At 39.7% G+C, this 22,824-nt stretch overlaps 1 long non-coding RNA gene across 4 annotated transcripts in view; it reads left to right on the plus strand.

The window, feature by feature from the left end:
* Positions 1–1,576: 1,576 nt before the first annotated feature.
* Positions 1,577–22,824, plus strand: part of LOC112926936 (uncharacterized) — a 53,221-nt gene continuing 31,973 nt past the window's right edge. For 3 of the 4 annotated variants that reach the window (XR_011995006.1, XR_011995005.1, XR_011995004.1), the window contains exon 1: positions 1,577–1,734. This is a non-coding gene — a long non-coding RNA (uncharacterized lncRNA). Of the gene's footprint in view, positions 1,735–2,341; positions 2,498–22,824 lie in introns of all 4 variants that reach the window. The other variant, XR_011995007.1, reaches the window with a different exon arrangement.

The raw sequence follows: 22,824 nt of genomic DNA on the forward strand, positions 1-22,824 counted from the left end.
TTCTAGAACTGGCTCTCTAATCCCATTAGATTTAAAGATGATAATGGCTCTATTTCTAGCAGTAAAGAGAGTACTGGTAGTTCATGGCATAATCTGTCAATATAGATCTCAAAATAGCCCCATTGGATGCTCCTAATCAAACACTTGTAAAAAGCAAGAAGCTGAGTGACTGTTTATATAAAGCTTTCAAACATTTTTGTCAAACTAATGAATAGGACAAGATTGGCTCATTGTCCCTAATGTCACCAGATAAAGTAGTGAAAAAAAAAATGAGCTCAGAGATTTGAAGTCTCAGTTCAAGAAGCACATAAATTGCTTGAAGGCTTCTATGTGTGCCTTGAAAGAGACCCTTATTTCCTGTAGCCACAAAGCTGGGGCTGCTATACCTATACCTATAATCTCATTTTGTAGCTGGCTGAATTATAACACAGGATGAAATCCCAGCTTTATAGAGAGTTCACTGTTAAAATGGGGGCAAGTTTCACAAGAAGGCTGTATGCCCTGCATCAGCACCCAACGCATGACATTTTTCTCTTACAGCCAGGATTCATAGGTCCAGGGATGGTGAAAATCAGAGTGGCACCCCTTATTGTTATCCCTAGTGACCTATTTCCGTGACTTTATTGGCCCATATGGCCTCTATATGGCCTTCCATGCTCTGTTGGCCTATAGGATGAGTATGTCTGGAATACAGAGATTCCCTAGAGTAACTCTTTGTATTATCTTGCCCTGTGATTAAGGTCAATGGAAAGGTACCACAACCCAATCTAGGTGTGACTACTCATGGCCCAGACCCTTCTGGGATAAAGGTTTGAGTCACCCCATCAGGTAAAGAACCATACCCAGTTGAGATGTTTGCTCTGAGGTCAAAGGGAATATGGGATGAGTAGTGGAAGAAAGTTGCTGTAAATACCAGCTACAACCATGTGTCCATTTACAGAAACAAAGACTGTAAGAGTATTCTCTCCTTATTTTCTTATGAAAATGTTTGTTTGTGTACTACATATGAGATATATATATATATATATATATATATATATATATATGTATAATTTTTGTTTTTGTTCCCTGTCTTATTCCCTCATCATGTAACATAATATATATTGACTCTTTATCATAGTATTTAAGCACTGTTAATTTTATATCATAATATTTAAGTCCTAGAGTATCAAGAAGAGTAAACATCTCTCACAGACTTTATCTCCTCTTCTGGGGAAGGGGTTAGTGTATTGTTGGTTGTAGGCAGGCCAGTTGAATTATGTTAAGTTGAATCATAACCTTGTTATTGTCTTTATTTGGAGATTAAGTACCATTTAAGGAGATGCGTATGGGTGCCAGACAAGGGGTGGACTTGTAACAGATGAGTTTATGTATCAGTTTGACTGGCAAAGGGGTGCCCAAATATTTGGCTGAGGATTACTCTGGGATGTTTTTGGACGGCATGAACATTTGAATAAGTAGACTGAGTAGATTGCCCTCCCTAATGTTAATGGAATTTATCTAATTAGTTGAAGGTTTGAATGGAACAGAAGGTTGGCGCTCACATACGAAGGAACTTCTGGCTATTGCCTTGAGGTGGCACATTGGTTCTTTCCTGCCCATCAACTTGAACTGAAACACTAGCTCTTTCTGGGTCTCAAGCAGACTGACATTCAGACTGGAACTTACATGAGCAGTTCTCCTGGGTATCCAGTTTGCTGATTGCAGATCTTGGAACTAGTTGGCCTTAATTAGGTGAGCCAATTCCTTATAATAAATCTCTCTCTCTCTTTGTATACATACATCCTATTGGTTCTGTTTCTCTGGAGAACACTGGCTAATGCAGTTAACCTTTGTTTTGTTTCAAGAAATTATTTGTTCTCTCAAGGTCTTGCAGAGAGTTTTCTATATTGTCTTCTAACAGTTTATAGTTTTTCCTTTAAAAAAAACAAAAGATGTTAATCTGGCTCAAATAAATTTTGGTGAATGGTGGGAAGTATAGATCAAATTTCATTCTTTTCCATGTGATAACCAGTTTATCTAGAATCTCTATTGAAGAGTTGATCCTTTCTGCACTAATCTGCAAAGTATGCTCTTCGTGAATTAAATTTACTTCTAGTTGTTGGGACTGCTTCTGCATCCTATAACCCTTACTTTGGTCAGTTTGCCTATCTTGATTACTACGGTATTATTATTATTATTATTTTTTTATTTTTTTATTTTTTTTTTTATTATTTTTTTTTTTACTACGGTATTAGAGTAGAACTGATAACTGCTTGGTTTTCCTTCCCTTTTATTTCTTCCATTAAGTACATTACATATTTTATTATTTATTTTTTAATTGTTTATCTCTTTTCATTAGAATTTAAGCTCAATGAGGAGATCCCTGGGTGACTCAGCGGTTTAGTGCCTGCCTTCAGCCCGGGGCATGATCCTGGAGTCCCTGGATCAAGTCCCACATTGGGCTCCCTGCATGGAGCCTGCTTCTCCCTCTGCCTGTGTCTCTGCCTCTCTCTCTGTGAGTCTGCCATGAATAAATAAGTAAAATCATGAATAAATAAGTAAAATATTAAAAAAAAAGAATTTAAGCTCAACGAGGGCAAATACTTCCTATGCTTTATTAAGCTTTATATCCCCATAGTCTAGAAGAGTGTCTGAAACATAATAGGGACTCAATAATTGTTTGTTGACTGACTGATGTCAAAATTGTGCTAAAGGTTTGACATACATTTCATCATTAATTTTCTGAATAGTGCTTTGTTTATCCAATTAATATTGATTAAGTATTTATTGTTATATCCATCTCTCAGGTGGGAAAATTGAGGATTAAAGATGTTAAATGATTTACCTACAATCAAGATGTTAGTGAGCAACAAAACTATTTGATTATATCTTATACCAGAGTGTTATTAAATATTTGACTTTTATTGTCATTTCATGGAAGTAATTCAGTATTAGGATTCATTTATAAGACTTCACCCAAATTTACCAGAATGATCTGATCTCTAAAAGTTATGCATAATATGTCTTTAGAAACTATCCAATTATTTGAAGAAAGCTAGCTTACCAGAGCACAGCCTGAATATGACCAGAGAAACATAAACTATAAGAGCTGGGAAAAGTCTAAGGTATCTTATAGTCTAACAACCATTGGTCAACTTCTAAATTTGTTCTGACATAAGAAGGGGCCACTTGTATAGCACACATTCTTCCACGTAGATTTATATCCATAGAAAGTGTAGGAAAGAGTAAAGAAGTATGAAGAGTAAGCCATTGGTGAAAAATAATAGACTGTGATAATGACCAAAAGAAACAGAGGAATGTTCCCATAACCAATGGTGGACTAGTAGCTGAGTATGGTAAATGGCAAATGCAAATAAAGTATTACTGAGGCTGAGAGGAGCATAATATTCATTCTGGTTGAAGGGGTTAGAAGAGGCACGGTGACTGGCAAGTCACAAAAGAAGTGAACAGTCCAAACACACATAAGGAAAAGGTTTTGACTATTGATGATGAATTCAAATGAGATGCCATTGTCCATTTATCAAAATGCCAACTATTTTACCAGATGAAGAAAGTAATGGGTCGGTAAGAGCATAGAGGAATGGACATTATTCTTCATGGCTGGTAGGGTTTAAATTATTATAACCTTTCAGAAAGAAAATTTGCTATCATCAAAAGCTATAAAAATGCTTTTCCCTTTTAGCCTCATAGTTTCACTTCTCAGAATTCACTGTAAGGAATCAGCTGATATATTTATATCTATGGGTATTTATGATGGGATTATATATAATAGCAAAATATTTGAAATAATCTAAGATAGGAAACTAGATGAATAAATTACTGTATATACGTATGAGAGAACCTTAGTCATTAGAAATGTAGAAGATTACAAACAATTTTGCTGTTACCCAATATATACATTTCTGAATCACCTGTATTTTACAATACCTCTCACAAAATAAGAGGGCCTGGAAAAGGTAGCAGTAGAGCAGACTGTTCAAAACCTATTGTGTCAGCTGGGGTCAGATCCGAAATACAGAAACCACACCAGCTATTTTGCAGAAAGAATTTATTATGAGCAATTGCTTAAACAAGTATTAGAGAACTGGAAAAGTAAAAAAGGGGAAATTGGGATGACACAAAACAATAACAGAAAGACAGTGCTCTGACTCTAGTTTTGGGGGAACAAGAGAGGAAAATGGGCTCATCAGAAATGAGAAGGGACCGAGTGAGGTCAGTACAAAGCCTTGGAGTTGCAGCGCTAGCCCACCCACGGTGGGGTCTCGGGAGCTCGGAGCTGTCCCGTGGAACAGGGTTTCAGATCTCTGAGGGGATACAGTGAGGTGGTTTTTGCTGCAACACTGAAGACTGAACCCAGTTGCTGCCCCAGAGGAGAAGGCTGTGGCCGGGGCGATGCTGACGGGAACAGCGAGCAAACAAGGAAGAATAAGACCTTTCTCTTCCGCAGCCTTTCCGTCCCTTCCTGCCCTCACTGTCAGAAACTAAGAGGCCCAGATGGCAGGGGGACGTGTGGTTTGCAGAGCTTCAGCTCCGGCATCAGAAAGCAGAGCACAGAAGGATCCTTCTGCACGACCCGCAGAGTTGTGAGCTGGGCTCGGGGGGTGGGCTGCAGGTGTGGCAGGACCTGGGAATGTCATGGGACAGTGGCCCCTGCACTGGGTTATGCTATATGGCAAGTAGTGATGGGATATAGGCCCTCCTCGGAGTGCGGTGCAGCTGTACAGACTCTGTCGTGGCCAACTGGAGAGGGACTAGAGATCAGAGAGGTGCCCCCGTGGGCCCAGAAGAAGGAAGCATCCATGGGGTGAGCTGCCTACAGGGACCACGTAGCAAGGACCTGGGGGCAGCCTACAGGACCTGAGACTGGCCAACAGCTAGAAAAAACACAAGGGCCTCAGTTTCTCAAAGGCAACCTGACAACACCTTGAATGAACTTAGAAGAAGAGACTCTGAGCTCCCGATGAGAACCACAGCGGGGCTGACACCTTGATAACAGCCTTGCAAGATCCTGAGCAGAAGGTCTAGTTCCACCCAGGCGCTGGGCACGTGAGTCCTAAATGAGTGGCATTCTAAGGCACTGAGCTGGCTGTTAGGGAACAGATGCAGGTGGGTCTGGGGCTGAAAGACAATAATGTAACCCGCAGGCCTCTCTAATGTGTAACCAAAGAATGAACAACCACCCCAGAAAATGATCTCAGATGATAACCTGAGCAGAGCTGGCTGACTCAGGGTGACTGGGAGCTGCTTGGGGACACTCAGAAGGTAAAAACCGGTGAAAGGTAAACACTTGCTTATGATGCCAAGATACTAGCGATGGAAGTGGAGTTTCGCAGAGCAGGGCTGCCCAGGAGGAAGGGTAAATCCGCCCAAGTGTGGGGTGCAGAGATGGTGTGAGGCTCCCTGACCGGGCAACTCGGAGGATAACTGCTCATTTTAAGGTTTCTTACGGTAGAGCTGGAAAGGACGGTAAACACTAGCAGAGCGGGTGACTCTTTCTTTTCCAGTTGAAGCTTATCCAATCTCTCAGGAAAAAATTGCGTACGAATCCCCACAACGTCCGAGTTATATTAACATCAATGCCCGATTTACCAAATGCTTCTGAGCTCACTGATGTGATAGGATGAAGGGGAGAGGAAGTGGAAAGAACAGGAGAGGACGTCTTTGGGCCACCATGCTGATGTGACACCTGTGACAAGAGGAAGGAAGGAAGAAGGTTGGGGCAGGTGGCGTTGCAGGCTGCAGGGTGGCTCTCAGTGTTAGCTGGGCTGCTGGGCAGCTCCCGAGCAGACACTGTCTGTCAGGGGAGTCCTGAGTTGTAAAGACCCAACTCTATTGTCCCAGCTATGATCAGTCATTGGCTGATAGCAGCCTGAGGAGAAGGTGGCTTCAGGTGACAATTCCAGCTGATTGGAAGATGTGGAAGCTGGAGCTTGTCTGCCCAATTACCTCCATCCCGGCAGGTTCTCTTGAAGGGACGTCAGAGCAGAAGGCTTCCATGGCTAACACAAATACCATTTGTATCTTTGTGAAAATAATTTAACACCCAGGTTCCTTCCCATGGGAGGTCTAAGATAGCTGGTGACAGAGTTCCTAATGGAACTGATGCCCATGATTTGGGACAAAAACGATCCTCTAGAAGGGAAACACACATCTGACTTTGACTAGTGGACTTTTCTGGAAAGAAGGGCATGTTAGGTTCCATATTGATGATTCAGACCACACAGTGGGGGGTAGCAGAGCAAGGGTCTTAACCCATCTGGTAAGAACTGAATTAAAAATTAGAGCCAAGAGCAAATGTCTATTTTTAGTTCAGTCAAATAAATAGAATTCGCTCTTGATATTGCTTGGGTTTCTAATAAGCTGAAGCAGAAAAGCCTGCTGACGCAATAAATTTTCACCACCAAGCTAAAATGCAGCTGCCCTGAGACCAGAGTGATCAGTCCTTTCTGACCTTAAGAAAAGAAGTAAGTCATGATCCTGTTCTCAGACTGGTGAGCCAATCTGGAGGAAAATTAAGTGAACAGCTGTGGCTTTAAGTGACACACTGCAAATCTCAGAAAATGAAAAAAATTACCATTTCTCCAGTTTTACTTTTACCAAAAAATCATTTTCCAGGGATTCTATAGCTATCCAGAGTGCTTAAAATAATCTTTTCTTTCTGATTCTTTCAAATAGGTGTTTCTCCTTAATTGTTCTACTTTGATTTACTCCATATGGTACTTTAATTTGTGCGTGTGTGCATTGGTGCGTGTGTAGGTACAGCTTATCAAATTAAATACAATAGTACCGAAGCTTTTCTTTAATATTTTAACCTCACACAACATAGAGGTGTACAAGCTAAAGCTTTTAAAGCTTCCTTCTCATGCCCAACGTCTAATACTTTTCAAGACATGTGGCGTTTAAAACAAGTAAAAACAAAACTCTTAAAAACAAAAATCTATGTATATACTTACAGCTTTAAAACTGGTTCTATGTTTAGTTTGTGAAACAAAGGTAAAAATTTTTAAAAAGTCATCAATTATATAATTTTAAAATAAAGCATTCCATTTTCATTAAATAATGGTTGGGGCGCCTGGCTGGCTCAGTCAGTGGAGCATGCAGCTCTTGATCTTGGGATTGTGAGGTAGAGGCCTACATTGGGCATGGAGCTTACTTTAAAAAATCAAGTAATGGTTATCTGCATATATGCTTTAACTCACATTAATGTTATTCCCATGTGATTGTACACCAGTCTGGGAACCGACCAGAAACTGGGGTGCCATAATTTGTATGGTAAAAGCTATAGAATGAGCTAATGTGTTCAAGATATGGGGAGGAGGCCAGCGTGGTTGGATGGAATGAACAAGGAGGTGAGTGTAGGAGACAGCATCACAACGGTGAAGAGGGTTTAAACTCTACAGGAAATTATCATGATTTGAACCACTGGATCAGGATTCTCCTAAAGGCAGAACTACCTCTGGAGCATTACTTGAACATCTTGGCTCTAAAACTAGGCATTATTCCTCTGTTTCATAGAAAAGACAACTGTGGGGCAAAAGAGAGGCATAACATAGATGCAAAAGAAAGAAAGATGGGTTAATTATAAAAGAGAATATATAAAACAGTTATTAAAACATTTGGAAGGAATATGCAAAATGCTGTTGTGACATTTTACTCTGAATTAAAGAAGTCAATGCAGCACAAATCTGAGGAAGGCAAACTGTTATGTATTTACTCATTTTTTAAAAAACATCAAACTTTTTGCTTCCATATTTTGGGATAGCAGCAATGAAAAGGGGCTACTGATAAATCTTTGCAATTCTTATGTTGTTCGAGTTGCCGAATCTAACCATCATTCCTAATAGAGTTTGTCAAGTTTGTATCTTAAAAAGCATTGGCTTGAATAGCTCACATGATGACTCAGGGTCATAAGTAATCTTTGCCTAAGAAAAACAGGATAAATAAAAAGCTATTTTCTTTTCCCTTTAAGTTATCTTAATTTCCTGAAATGAAGAATAAAGTCTCACGTGTCTGTCTTCTAGTTAAACATGGTGAGCTTTATGCACTTATTTTCTTCCCTTCTCTTGTTAGGCAAAGAATTAGAGAAACGGTACAGAGATACCAGCCAACCCTTGACTTCCCCCTGCCCCTCCAGGCCTGAGATTAGGTAATTTCCTGGAAGGACTCAACTGGCCTAAGGGAAAAGTCTTGGTGGTACTAATATTTGGGAGCCCCCTACTAAGAGAGGGATTTTAGCCTGAAAACCCTTCAGTGACAGCTACCTGTTAACAAGCAAAGAGCTTCTATTTGACTTTTAGCATCTCACTGTTAAATGTAAATTCTCACTAGACTGTCAGTGGTACCAGGGATCCGAGAAAAGGCTCTTACAGAAAGAGGAACCAAAACAACTAGGAAAAAACAGGGCTTTCAGAAACGGGAGATAATGCAAGTAACAGAACAGAACTAAAACAGAGAAAAAAAAAAAAAAACCAACAAAAAAACCCCCAAACCAAACCAACCAAACAAAAAACAATCACAAAACACAAAAGCTGTTCTCAGAGAGATAAAAGAATGTAGCTTTCATGACTGAGAACAGAACAATAAATAGCAAGTTTAGAAGCAGAACTTGAGGAAATCTTGTACAATATGGACAGAGTTGAAAACAGGAGGGAAAAGATAAGAATATTCAAGAATCAGTCCATGAGGTCGAATATTTAAAATGGAGCCAAAATGAAAAGGAGAAAACGGAAGGGAGAAAATCATCAAAGAAGTAATATAAGAAAATTCCCTAGGACCTAATAATATATATATTTTTCCATTCTGAAAGGGTGCATGGGGTGCCATTTCAAAGAAAGCCCACATAAAATGACATCGTTCTAAAATTTTTGAGCCTGGGGAAAAAAGACAATGTCCTAAAAGCTTTCAGAGGGAGAGAAAAAGACCCAGAGAGAAAGGTCAAATATGAAGGACCAAGAGTCAGAATGACGTTGGTTTTCTCAACAGCAATATTGGATGCTCACCAACCATGAAGACCTATATTACACAGTAGGAAACCAGTTGATAAGGCCAAGAAAAGAAAACAATAATAGTGCAGCATTAGAAATAGAGAAGTTAGCAATGCAGAAGCCCAGTTGCCAGTGGCTGCCTGAGATCGTAGACGCAGAGGCAAGGAGAAAAGGCAGCTCTGAGAACTGTCTCGTTATAACATTGGTCACAACTATAGCTATGTGCTACTGTGCTAAATATTAACCTATAAAAAAGAATAATCTGAGATATTTCTTCCCCAATTAGTTCCTTTTAAATAAACATTTTATTTCATTAAGCTTTTAGACACATTCAAAATATTTTCTTCGGTGATCCCTTCCTTTATCAAACATCACATCATCTGTCTGGCCATCTAGCTGAATGCTGGGAGATTACTGTGTAATCATTTGGATAAAGAGTTAGTTTCCTTTCTCAGAAATTGTGTCTTTCTTTTTTAAGAATATTTTAGTATAGTGGTTAAGTGGGGGCTGGAGACCGGCTACGTTAGATTCCCACCATGCCAAATACTAGCTGTGTTACTTGAGAAGAGACCTGAACTCCTGTGCTTCCATCCCTTCATCTTTAAAGATTTGGAGGGCAGCTAACGTATAGAGTTGTTGTAATACACTGAGCTAATATATGCAGAGTTTTATTAGAATAGTCCCTGGCATGGAGTGCGCTCTCTGTAAATGCTAATTTTGATTGTTATTACAGGCTACTTTTTGATTCAAACTTAGTAGTGATTTCGGGGTCTCTAAGAAACATAGGTATACATTTATTCTTTATTTTTTTCATAGGTGTACATTTAAAGCAGGAATGCTAATCGCACACACACATACACGCACATACGCAGGATGGGATGTATCTAGCAGGAGTACAATGCGGTTTTCTTGGCATATCCAAGTCTTTGCTTAGGTAATATGGATGTTCAAGCTTTTCATTTTTACGATCGGATTTCAATAGTGTTTGTAACACAGGCAAGATTCTGTATGCTTCATTACAAATTCTGTTAGTTTGGCTTTGAGATCTAGGGTTGAAATATCTGAAATAGTTCTGGTCATCATTTTGGTTTAAAAACTATCGTATTTTTTGCTGAGATACAAAATGAAGGTGTGAAGAAATCTGTTATTCTCGAAGCTGTTCTGTCCTTCCTGGCTGGAAAGCTTATTTCCAGCTTTGGGCTCTGAATAAAACCCATTATAGTTATATCGTATGTCTTTTCAATCAACAGCATTCATTTGTTACTTGTTTTTAAGAAATTTTATTATGCCCACGAGGAATACAAAGACATTTAAGAGGAGCGCCTAACTCTTACTGAATTCATGGTCAAAGAGAAGAAAAGCAAATGTATCAAGTTAAAAGCAATTACAGAAATGCCACTAGAAAGAGTATGCTTAATTTCCAGTTGAGAAGGTGGCCGGTAATGAGACAGTCGTTTCATTTTGTAATGTGGATTTATAATTATGTCAGAGGAAAAAGCAGTGGAGAGCATATCTTAAGATGGAGGATTAAGAAAAAAGTTTGGTATTTTGCTTAAACTGTAAGGTGTCTGGATTTTGGTTCTAGGTTAACAATTTTCTAAAAATCTGGAAATCTTATGTGTGAGTAGGGAGGGGGAGGTTTGGGCAGGGGAAGGTGATATACTAGAGCCTGCTGAGAATTCATTGCTTTAGAGACTGGAATTCAGTTTAACCAAGGTCTCCTGTGTGGTCCAAAGACCTAAAAAGACACGTTTCTCCAACAGAGCCCCCATGTATTTGGCCAATATAGTTAGTGGACTTTTTTGGAGGAACTTGTGTGAGAACCATGGAGCTCCCCAGGCTCAAAACACAATCTGGCTTCTAGGAATTGCGTGGGCTGTCTCTTTTCCCTGAAATTTTCACCTTCACAGTCCTCTTGACCTTCTGGTCTTGAGATAGACATCACTTCTTTTAAAGAGCCTTTGCTAACCTTTTCCACTCCCCGACCATAATCCTTGTAGCAACTGTTGCTTGGTTTATTAGGACATTTAATTGTTCTTTTTAAGTTGCCTCTTGCCCTAGCTTGTATGTTCCCTCCAGACACATCTATTCAGGTAGCATGTCTTGTTGAGACGTTTTGATATATTTGGGAAACTTTATCTAAATAACAAAGGACCGGTCTTTCATAGAGTGGTTTACCAAACAGGCTCTATAACAATTTTTAAGCTCTGTATATGCATTTTAAATTTATAGACTGTGTTTGAGAAATATTCAGAATCTTTTCATTTTCTTCTTTCTTTGCTATACCTCCTCACAAACAGCACAGTGGAGACCTTGAGTTTGTGGCATATTAGTCATGTCTGTGTAGAAGATCTATTATTACCTTGACTCAAAGTTCTGAGAGGATAGAAAGTCAACTGGCAATGCTCACAAGTTGGAGACGTGCGTAGTAAGAAAAAATTAGTGGTTAGCAATCTTTAGATGTTCTTTGGAATTCTACTCTCTGAGTTGGTTACGTTTAGTACTCTCAAAACCTAAATAGTTATGTTGGACGTGCTGAATTAACTTAATGGGTTGGTTGCGAGTCCAGGCACAAACCTCCAGGGACCCCATGTCTGGTTGACCATGGCCACTCTCCTCTTTCCTGGCTCACAACCAGCACAATGCAATCATGCTGTCATCAGGTAAAAGGGCCTTGCAACTGATTTCTCCCAATCCTTATAGCTTTTTAGAGACATAGGTTAAAAAAAAAAAGAAAAGAAAAGAAAAAGGAGTCTAAGTGTCTCAATGGTCCTTGGTAAGTTGTCTATGAATGTGCCTGCAGGACATTTGCAGCCTCTGAGTCATGTCTGAGGACCCAGAAATGTCTGACTGTATCATCCATGCAGCAAGAAGTAAACTCAGCAATTTACCAGTTGAGCTTTATTAGCTGGCTGACTAACCTACTGTTTTTCCTAGAACAGTCTGGCATGCAAGTTGTAACAGGGCCTGATTAAAATATGATTAATTAAGTTTTGGTGGAAAATGCTCACGATGTTCTGTTCAAAAAGTGAAATGACTCAAAGATGACTTTTTAGTGTGGATAAAATCAGGGACATTGCCCTAGTAATGTACTCAACCAGTGGTGGACTTACAGCCACAGCTTTATCAAGCTATTAAGAGTTGAAGCCTGGAATCAGTGACAGCAGCATGATCTATGATTAGCTTCAAGATGACGTGTTTCAGAGTCCATGTTCCAAGACAGGGTAACATTATTTATAGGTATGTGCAAGAGTGAAATTTTAAGAGCATGGGGAAAAAGATCAACAGCTATTGTCAAAGTTAATGAAACATAAACCCATTGCACATAAAACTAGCTTTGGCACACATGTATGGCTCACATAAAATAAGGACAATGGTAGCTATGGCTGCTGAAGGGAATGGTCAGTTTTTCCCAATTAGGAGTCACTAAAGGCAATAAACAATTCTGAAATAAACTGTCAAAAACAATGATTGACTTTCCATTGAATTCCCTGTTATCAGTAAATGTAATTCTTCATGTTTTTTTTTCTGCATCCAAATACATTGAAGAAGTATTGTTGATATTATTTGAAAAATAAGGAAAAACCATTAACAGAGCTGGTGTGTATCACTTAATTTTGTTCTCCAAAGTATATTGTAAACTTCTTAAAGTCAGTATAGTACATTTTGCTTGGTTTTGTGTCCCTCTACCTCATTGTTCTATCTCTTATATTTACCACAATGTGTGGTATAATGTAAACACTTTACTCATTAATTTTTTAATAAGCTGTTATTGAACACCTACTACGTGCAAGAGTGATGGTAAGTGCTAATGACTCACTGGTCAATGAGATATTGCCTTAGATGAGTTTGGAGGGGGCAGACAGGCAAAATAAAGAGGCATTTCAAAAGCATGCATTTAGGGTCCTAATAGAACCAATAATGGGTGCTGTGAGAATTATGGTTGGAGTATGGTAGAGATTAGGAAAGAAGACTGCAGACAAAGGGGACAGCCATAGGATGCCTAGGTGCCTGGAAGACCACATTTTGAGCCTGGTGAGCTCCATGTTGAGGACAGTGTGAACTAGGACTTGAGATTAACTTATTGGATTTCTTTTCACTTACAAGAGATGCTAAAATTGATGTGACATAAAGGAAAACATCGTTCAACCCTTAAGATACTATAATTTGAATGCATGTTTGATGTACTCAAAGATCTTTATTCATATAGGTGGGATGAAATTTTTAGTGATGATAGGATTAATTTTATCTTGATGACATTTATTATTTTTCTACTTAAACCTCCAAATAGGTATGTGACTAAATCTCAGTATTCTTGAAAGGGTGCAGTATGGCCAAGACATAAGGCATATCAGATTACTCTACTCTCCTGGAGGAGATTAGTCATGAAGAATTGGGCTGGAGAGTTAGACAGGGTTGAAATAGTGGCAGGTGTTACTCCAAGGAGTTCACACTTAACTTAGGAAAGCTATTGGATTATTTTGTTGTCGTTGCTGTTGTTTTAGCAAGGTCACTCTTATAGCAGTTGGTAAATGGAGAGAAGGGGGAAAGATTGGTGATAGTGCAAAAGAGTAAGAGATTATAATGTATACAAAATGAGGAGAGTCTAAATTAAGGATGTGGAAGAGCAAATGAAGAGGAGAGAAAGAATATGGGATACATAACGGAAGTAAAATTGAACATGTGAGGTGAGCAAACAAGAGTAAAAACACCAGGGATTTTGGCTTGGGAGATAAGGTGAATGTCAGAGACACTAAGGTCAGGAATAGGCGGTTGTAGCCAGAGCGAAGATGTGAATTCTGTTTTGGACAGTGTTTGAAGTGCTAGGGCAGCTCTGTCCCAGATGTGGATACACAGCTGTGTCCTCAGAAGAGAGATGGAACTTGATATAGTGGATTGAGCATGCAGGAGAAAGGACACAATCGGGCTGCCGGCTACTACCGAGCCTGTAGCTGACCAACGGGGAACATTGCTCTTCCCCTGCAGAGTTTGATACCCATATGGAGTCAAACACAGGGGTCAGACAGACAGCGATGGAAATACTACCTTGATTGCTGATAAAGTTGGTTAGAGAACATGGCTGTTTCTGAGGCCAAAGCTTTGTGAATATTTCGCCCAGCAGTTAGACATGGTTGCTTACCCTGGCTTTTGAAAGGAGAGTGAATCAGAACATTGGCTATATACATGCAGGCAGATTAGATAAAAGGTGGGTTCCTCTCTCCCAAGCTCATCATCAAGTAAGCCACCCAATTTTTTATTTTTATTTTTTTAATGGGAAAGAGTGAAGACAGGCTGAAAAGAACTGGAAATGTTAACTCTAGGTGACGTTCCTTGACATGAAAACTTGGGGTCAGGATACATGGCCTAATTTGAGAGGAGATCATGGCATGATGATGATGATGACTATATGAACATGTATTGAGTAGTTACCATTTTTCAGGCCTGGTTCCAAGTTCTTTATAAGCATTGACTTCTTAAATCTTTACAATAACTGTGAGATATAGGTAAGGAAATGGAAACTCAAGTAAGTGGCAGATCTGGGATTTGAATCCAGGCAGCATGATTCACAAATTGGTCTCTGGAGAAATAATATTCCTAGAAAGTGGAGGAGGAGGAGAATAACAAACAGAAGAGTGGCATGGTGTGATCCAAGACAGGAGGAGGTCACGTGGTCAGCATCAAGTGCAGTCGGAGATGTAGCTGCAGAGCTTCAGCTCCATGCTGTGACTTGTTCACTGTTGACGTGATGAGCTTCAAAATATAAGGAAACAAAGCAGAACAAAACAATTGTTTATCCTAAGACTGCAACATGGAGAGAGCAAATTGATGGGAGCATTAAGGTAAATACATTAAGATCTTGAATCAATCAATTTCCTATATTCTAGTGTTGATGTTGTTGTTGTTTTTTTAATTAAGTCTAAGTGCAATGGTTTCCTTTGTGTAGACAGGGCCTTTAACACTCAATTTGACCTGGATGGTGTTAAATGGATATTCAAGTTAAAATAAATCTAATTTGGTTGCCTACAAAGATCAAATGAATCATTTTCCATTGCGCTTTGTACAACCCAATGTGAGAATGTGGGTTGATACTGAGTTATCAAGAGATTGGGATTTGGCTCCTGCCTTTGCCTTAAAGAATTAAAATAGCATTTGTAACCCCAGTTCTTCTCTCTCATGGGGTGACTAACGTATACATCCCCCACAGTACCCTGCAGTGCTATTAGAAGGATGCAACGGATCATGAACCTTTGAACTAGGTTTGGAGGCTCCCTGAGTTTCATCTTTGCTGTCATTGTCAGTTGGGGACGCCAGTAAAAACACCATCTTGTGAATGAGATTTCTTGGATCTCTGTGCTGTGAAAAATTGGGAAATCAGTCAGACGTCCCTATTACTTTTGTGAAATATCTGTTTTGAAGAACCCTGTGGCTTAAATTGTAGGGCTTCAGTGTGAGATCTAGACATCTTCACATTGAACTGCGTGCTAAGGCAAACATGTTGAAATCTCTTGACTTATTGAAAACACAGTTCTAAATTATACTCAGTGAGGTAATAGTTTCCTTCATTGCGATGCAGCGTGCACTGCTCTTAGGATGCTGCACCTGGGCCATCTGTCTGCAGTTTCTTCTGTTAATCTCATTTGGAGATTTCAAGATGGTGTGTATCTCCTTAATTGTATCTTGATAGAGAAGTTAAGAATACCGCAGCAGGCCCTGGTCTCCCAGAACAAGTAAAAACGGTCTTGTAGGCTTTTGTAATTTACAGCATTCTGCACCTCTGAAGATCTTTGATATCAATATCTGTAAATTTTGAAATTTCTGTCATTTCTCTTACCTGCCAGATTTTAATTCACAGGCAGTTGGTGCTTCTGACTGTATAGAAAATTAGCAATGGTGTGCCATCTAGGTTCTTAAGAATATGCTTGAGAAAGTGCTGATGGCTCTGGTAGCGAAATCAAGAGTGAAAACCTGCTTACTCATCCATTTAATGTACTCTCTCCCACTCTGTTCTCCCAGGTAGACACAACAGAGCACTTAGCTAGCATTTGGTTTGCTATTAAATATGTAATACCATTAAGCATTCATTCACTAGTCAACACAATCTACATGCAACAGGCCTCTTGCATAGCGATAGTGCTCAACCACATAATGTTTACAAAAAAAGGTTGTTTCTGAATATGAAGACCTCTTAAGAAATAATAGCAAGTTTTAAACTACCCAATATAAGAAAAATACTATCCTCATGGTGATGATGAGCCTTCTTTGGGCTCCCAAGTCCCAGAAGATACTTCTATGTATGCATATATCCCCCACCTTACACTCCCACACAGTCTACCACCATGGTCATCTAAGTCGGCCCAGAAGCATACTTCCTGGATAAAAATCCGGAGGAAGGGGTGCCTGGGTGGCTCAGTCAGTTAAGCACATGACTCAGGTCATGATCCCAGGGTTCTGAGATTGAGCCCCTTTGGCTGTGTGTGTGTGTGTGTGTGTCCCTGCTCAGTGGGAAGTCTGCTTCTTCCTCCCCTCCTCCCCCTCCTGCTCATGCTTTTCTCTCTCTCAAATAAATAAAACCTTAAAAAAATCCAGAGGTCACAGAGCTTTGTCCCTCTCCCACACTCAGCAATAACATAGTTCATGCTTCTCCTGAAGAAGAATGAGGAGGGGCTGGAGAGACTGAAAGTGTTGCTCTAGGTGGAGTTCCTTCACTTGAAATCTTGAAGATGGGGTAAGTATGCGTTCCAAAGACCAATGTTTAAGAGCAAGGCAGAAAAAGAAAAGGAACATTCATATGATGATGTGCTCTGTAGGTAGCTTGTCCAAAGTAAGGAACAATCAAGATTTTCCCCCAAGTTCCTTTATCCTCTTCTTCCTGAGCTCTGCCTTAGTGCAGTTGGAGGGGGAGCAGTCTCCTCTCATATATTCTGGTATGAGAATCATAAACCTATCTTGGTGTTTCTAACATCTTTTGGAAATTTCAAACCCAATCTGGAGGAAGGGAACAGGCTCTGTACTAATGTCTCAACTCTCTCTAGCTTCTCTTCCGCATCTTTCTCTAATCCAAGAAGGGTCTTTTCTCCTTCTAGTGGGGGGTAAAAGGCTATTTTGTACTATCCTGCATTCTTTCATGTGCTCTGGTTAACTTTTTAAATCTCAGTGTTCTAGTCTTCCATCTTGGTTCCTCGGGTTACACAAATTCTTTTTGGAGCAAAGCTTAGCTTTCTCAAGTGAAAGCCTTGTCTCTACATTGGGCTTTTAGAGCTTGCTTTGTAAATCCAAAAGATGAACACATCCTCAGGTGCTATTTTGTAGTGTATGAATGATAGGACTGTGTAAAACACAACATTCCCCTCCCTCACACTCCCCATACAGAAAGTATTAAGTCTGTTACCTTCTAGATCACGTCACTGCATCATGACTTCCTTCCTGATCTCACTCCCATTCTAGCCCCTATCAAGTAGCCTTGATGATGTGATATGTATTTGTCTCAGAACTAAGCAGCTCCAGGGCAAAAATACTTCCTTGTCCTACATGCTGAACTGAAGCAAGGTCAGGATCTCCAAGCCTAGAGGGAATTTCTGTTCTGGCTCCTCTATCTCAACTTTGTCATGTATGCAAGACTCTTGAAACACTTTTAGAAGGATAAAGACTCTTTCTTTCTTTCTTTCTTTCTTTCTTTCTTTCTTTCTTTCTTTCTTTCTTCTTTCTTTCTTTCTTTCTTTCTTTCTTTCTTTTATTTATTTATTTTTTCCTTTTTTCTTTCTTTATTAGGCCCATGTCCTGTGCCCACTGGGAGTAAACCCAAGACCAGGCCTCTTAGCAAGACCTGAATGCTCAGTAATAAAATTACTGAAGATGAAGCTCCCTAATTCAGGGAAAGCTTTAGAGAATGTTTGATTTTCAGAAGCTTCTGAGATCACATCCTGGCTATGTGACCAGCACTTACTAGCATAATTAATTCTTCTGGCAAGGAGTTAGTGTAAGTGGTGATTTTACATCTGAAATTTGCATTAAGGAAAGAGTTTTAAGAGTGAAGCATGTAAAATATCACGCAGAACAGGCCTTCCTTTGCCCTTCTGGACACACACCTGTCAGCTGGAAGCCTGGGCTCTGTTCCAATTTTAAATGCTGGATCACAGATCCACTGGGTCCAGACAGGGACATTCCAAACCCAAAGGCCACTCCTCCTTCTTCTGCTCAACCTCTCTGAGGAGCTGAAGAGGCAAAAGCTATTTCTGTTTGGTCGTAAACTAGGATTTAATCTCTATAGATGGCATTTCTGTTCCTAACATACCTATTTGCTTTTGAGGCATCCATTTCTTTATAATCATTCTCCAGGACCCTCAGAATACATGCTCCAGCTAGGCGCTGTTGTATCGCCATGTGTGTGTCTTCAAAGTGTGTGGTTATTTGTAAGTGCTTGTCTCATGCCTGTCTTCACCTTTGGGCCTTGAACTTCATGAAGAGTCACCTTAACATCTCCAGTCCTTAGCTCAGAGCCTGGCACCAGCAGACGGGGCTGAGAAGATAGTGGGATTTTTTTTTTCACTTACCCTTCATAACACTCTTTTGAAATAGCCCGTGTCACCACTCACAAACATCGGATATTAAAACTTCATCTGTCTACCTGACTAGATATGACCTTAGGTTGGCATTTAGCCTTTGTTTCTTAACCCATCAGAACATTTAAGATACTTGTTGGCTATGAAAGGTTAATAGTCTAAACATCGAACAGGTCCTTCCATATATTACAATATTGGCCAACTGGGACTTGTTCTCCAGTGAGTTTAATAGGGCAAAAACATGTTTCTTTTCATATTCCCTGAGAAGGAAATAAATGAATGTCCCCTGTAGTACTTATGCCCTCAGGAAACAAAAGAAGTGATGATTTTACCCTTGGGCTCAGCAGTTTATAATTATCAATAATGTTAATGACTAAATGACTACAGAACACTCTCCAAAGTCCATTAGTAAAGGATTTTCTTTTAGATATCTCTTGACTGGCATCTCTGAAAATTATCCTTTCAATCATAGAGTGTGGATCTTATTTTCCTGAATTTCTCCCTACATAGTTATTATATTTTCTTGTCTTTATCTCCTTTTCCTTTCCTTTCCTTTCCTTTCCTTTCCTTTCCTTTCCTTTCCTTTCCTTTCCTTTCCTTTCCTTTCCCTTTCTCCTTTCTTTTTCCTTCTTCTCCTCCTATTATTGTTATATCTGAAGGCCCTTTTTCCCTTTACTCATTGCAAAATCACACTGTAGTTACTTTTTGGCATACCTGTACACCACACTCCTGGGCTGCCTGCAGCCTTGCTAATGTTTCCATTTTTTCCCTTGTAAGCATAAATATCCCTTGTCCTTTACAGAGGGCTTCACTGCCTGCAGAAACCTCATCCCCGTAATTCTAGGAGCCTTTTACTTCCCTGGGTATTTCTGACCTGAATTTTGGCCAACTGTGTCTTACAAAGTCAGCAGGTTTTCCCCAAATATTATCATTCAGTGTTTCCTATGTGAAATCCTGTCCTTTCGAGTGTACTTGCAAGAAGGAAATAGAAAAAAAACAATGTGAGTATTTATATAGGATCTTTTCTCCTTACAGCCAACTGCTTGTGAATCCTTAGACAATTTCAGTGAAAGTAAAGTAAACTACTGATAGGGGCTGGACAAACAGAAGTTAAGATGGTTGAAGTCTTTTCTAGTGTTCCATAGGGAGTGATCGGGGTTGTGTGAGCTCCAGACAGCTGCTTGAGGTAATTCCCTTGATGTCAGGGAATCTGAATAAATTTCTAGAATTCAAGGCATTGCTATGCCCTGTGCACAGAGGAAAAGTACAAAGCATGCAGATTGCCCCCAAGGTCTTTAGGCAAGGATCCAGTAAGTTCTGTAGAGTAATTTAGTCCTGGGAAGGGCTGAGGTGGGAATGGAAACTGACAATTGACACCTACTTTTCAAGCAGTAGGTATCTGAAAGGGGAGGGTGGGCCAGTTCCTGGAGATGGAACAATAATTTTTCAGAGGTTATTATGGTGGGTGAGGAAAGGGTCAGGAAAGATTTGAAAAGACACATTGGACTCAAGGTATTATTAGAGAAAAGAAATGTTGAATATGGGAAAGAAAGTATTATTGAGTCCTGTTGAAACCTAATCCTTAAAAAACTGAAGAAAAAAATCTTTGGGTTCATTACATTTCCATGAAAATATAAGATACGTTTCTATTTCTCAAAATTTTAACTTAATTAGTCGAGAGGACATATTTCTTAAGGAATATTTATTACATAATTTTTTTGGCTTTCTCTCTGAAATTCTGTTCACATTTGAAATAATTTTGAAAATCATTGACTTACTTGACTTTTTCTTTTTTTTTTTTTTTTAAATTAATTTTTATTGGTGTTCAATTTACCAACATACAAAAAAACACCCAGTGCTCATCCCGTCAAGTGTCCACCTCAGTGCCCGTCACCCATTCCCCTCCAACACCCGCCCTCCTCCCCCCTTCCACCACCCCTAGTTCGTTTCCCCGAGTTAGGAGTCTTTATGTTCTGTCTCCCTTCCTGATATTGACTTTTTCTATTCTGAGTACTGATTTTTGCCCTAATTGTCTTCAGATATCTATCTATTCACTTAAGGGGATTTATGATGGGAGAAATGTAAATAGGATGAATGTGAGATCATTAAGCTTTTGACATGCAAAATAACATGCTGCAAGATAATGTCCTTTCCAATCAGATCATTTTCTTGAATATTTTGAAACTCTTTATTTTTCCCTTTAAAATATCAACATCTAATCCTTGAAGAATAATCTCACTGAGTTCTTCAACTGTACAGAGAAAATACCCTTATAAGCCAAGAGATTGGATTCAATAAGAGGAGAATATAATGGAGGGGAAAGTCCATCCCTTCTAGGTCCGGGCATGGTGAAAATGGAGGAGAAGAGAAAAGAATGTACAGTGTTTAGGTTTGTGTGTCCTAATTTTTCTCCCCATGTTTAGTGTGTTATGAGAGATTCCAAGGGGATGGAGATACTGTGGGATAGTCACTTACAACTTGGTTCTTGGGTGACATAATGGATCTTAGATACAGCTGAGGGATGTGGATGGGGAAAGAGGGTTCCCCCTCTTTCTGGGGGGAAGTAGCTACTATATATAAGTTAGGGCTGCAGAGTAGACTGCCTTGGTGTGGTCTGAATGCAAGGCTTGGCCCTTAGAGAGACCTCATGAATTAGTGGGAGTCAAGATGTGTCTTAGTGCAGGAGCTCGTCAAGAGCATTTCATGAACAAAATGAGCGGATCATGTGATCTCCATGACTGGAGGCCGGAATGGTATCTGGCAGCTTTAGACACTAACACCCAATCTTCTCCATCACACCAGGAGGTTATGTGAACTGTACCCCTCCTGTTTATACACTCAGACACTGGCTACTTGGGATTCTGTGTGTATGTGGATGCACGTGTGGTTTTCTAAGAGATCATGAGCACTACTAAGGGGTCTGTTAAAATTACTAGGTTGGTCTAAGTTTCAACTATATTGGATCTTTCTTTCTTTCTCTTTTTTTTTTTTCTTCCTTCCTTCCTACAATTAACAGGTGGTAGGAGCTTTGGAGGAAGGCCACATTTATTTTTTGCATCTCTGATTTCCCTTTTCTGGGTTAGTACTCCCACTTTTTCTTTTTTTTTTAGGTATGAACCAACCCTCTCTTAAGATATCCTGTTGCCAACTGTATGCCTTCTGTCTTATGAAAACATCTGATAAACGAGACAGCAGTAAAGTGTCTAACACTTTAGTGTCACTAAAGTGACTAACAAAATTTCACTTCCTTCAGAAATATTTACATTTAAAATAAATTCAGGAAGGGTTCAGTGCTAAAATCAAAGAAAAAGGAGGAAAGAGCAAACTTTCAGGCTTCTTGGGTCAATAGAGCAAAGAATTTAGGCAAGGATTTTTCTATCAAAGCTCAGTGCATATGTGTATGCTGAGATGGGGGAACGAAGTACCTACAAAATGACTGTTATCTATTCCAGACCACAGGAACCCCTATTATTGCAAAAGTTTTCTTTCTCCATAAAATGGAAGGTGTTTGTATAGGCAGTTGTACTCAGGAGCAGCTCGGTGTTAGCCAACTGTCTGGGAACAGGTGCCAAGTGCGAAGCAGGGAAGGAAAGGACCTGATCGGAAGAGACAGAACTGGCCCTGGCCTTCACCACAGGGGTTCGTAGTGCATCTCATATGAGGTGTCAGCAACATTGTCTATTGTTGCTTCCCCGCTGAGAAGCAGCAATCAGTGTCATCAATCTGGGGTTGGCTGAAGGGAGGTGAGGGAGTCGGAATATTTCTGGGACACAGCTTTAGATATCTTTAGCTATTTCCCAAATAAAGTCTGGAGAAACTTATAATGTAAATCACAGTTCAGTGTCACAAAGTGCAGGTCCGTGTCTGTTGTTTGGCCTTGGCTGGCTGTGAGAGATGGACCTCAGCCTCAATTAATAGAATGGCAAGTACGAGCATCATTGGCACAGTAGAAAGAATAAAGCAGGTTGTTAAGGTAAATAAAAATTTGTTGTGTTGAAGGTGTAAACAGTTGGTCTGTCTAGAATGGATGGTATTTCCAGGTTATAATTACAGAGGATTACATATTATGGAAAAAGGACAAAGAGGTGCATTACAGGCCATCTATGAAAGCAGGTATAGGCAAAATAACCTTTGCATGGATGTTATTTGTTACATGATTAACACAGTTTTAGGACAATATGACCTAGAAAAGTGATTTTTGTCTGTGAGCTTTGGTGTCAGAAAGTCCTGGGCTGAAGCTGTGGCTCAGCCTCCTTTATTGGTGGAGTGACCTTAGG

Source organism: Vulpes vulpes, chromosome 10, assembly GCF_048418805.1.
Source record: "Vulpes vulpes isolate BD-2025 chromosome 10, VulVul3, whole genome shotgun sequence".
NCBI lineage: Eukaryota > Metazoa > Chordata > Mammalia > Carnivora > Canidae > Vulpes > Vulpes vulpes.